Below are 1,189 nucleotides of genomic sequence, written 5' to 3' on the forward strand. Positions count from 1 at the left end.
AGCAGAATTCCGATAATAGAGTATATGGTAAACAATCTGTATACGGAAAATAAAAAAAGTATCAGAACTCAATCATATCTTAAAGTACACTATACATTCAATTTTTAAAACTTGGCAATGACTTTATGGGAATAACCAGAACAAATATTAAATTCTGAAGCAGGTTACATATATATTTCTGAACCAGAAATTCAGATGCAGTTTAGTATTACATTTCAATGACGATCATGTGTAATGTATTAATAGTCACAGCAAATCTTACATTTGGTATACTGATCTTGTGACATTCAAATTGATCTATTAATATAATTTATAAATAACTTTTAAAATATCCTTTGTAAAATAAAAAAAATTATCATTTTGCAGCCATCATAGTAAATACTGATTTAGACAAGAAGCATCAATAGATGCTCAATACATAGGGGTAAGTTTTGATGAGAAGTGGAATATTCACATGGTCCTAAAATGTCTCCCCTATAGATTGCTTATAAGATGCAAGGATAACACAGTAACTATACAGGAAAAACTCAACTTTTTGATAGGATGATCGAAATTAACATCACTAATGAGAGGTAAAACCCTGAGAATGAAACAGTATCACACAGTATTTTGGGCAGGGATGCATAACCTAAATGTCAACAGAAGGAAATATTGCATAAGCACCCCCCCTTTTTTTTTTAAGGAGAGAGGCTGTTTTCTTCAAAAATGTCAATGTCAGAAAAGACAATCACACTTCTGGGTATATATTCAGAAAAACTGAAAGCAGGGTCTTGAAGAGATACTTGTACACCCATGTTCATAGTCACACTATTCATAATAGCCAAAAGGTAGAAGCAGCCCAAATGCCCACTGATAAACAAACGTGGCAGAATACAAGCAGTGGAAGATGAGTCAGCCTTAAAAAGTAAATTCTGACCATTACAAAATTGATGAATATTGAAGATACTAGGCTAAGTGAAATAGACCAATCACACAAAGACAAATACTACATCATTCCATTTCTACAAGTATCCAGGGTAGCCAAACTCCTAGAACAGAGGTGGAATGGCAGCTACAGAGGAGTGAGTGGGGAATACACAGCTTCGGTTTTCCATATGAAAAAGTTCTGGAGATCGGTTGCATAACAATGTTGTAGAGGAGACAAACACTAAAAACAATGCACGTTTCACTGAGATCAGTTCCATAGCAA

Source organism: Carlito syrichta, unplaced genomic scaffold (genome assembly GCF_000164805.1).
Source record: "Carlito syrichta isolate Samal-C Ts95f unplaced genomic scaffold, Tarsius_syrichta-2.0.1 Scaffold251499, whole genome shotgun sequence".
NCBI classification, from domain to species: Eukaryota; Metazoa; Chordata; class Mammalia; order Primates; family Tarsiidae; genus Carlito; species Carlito syrichta.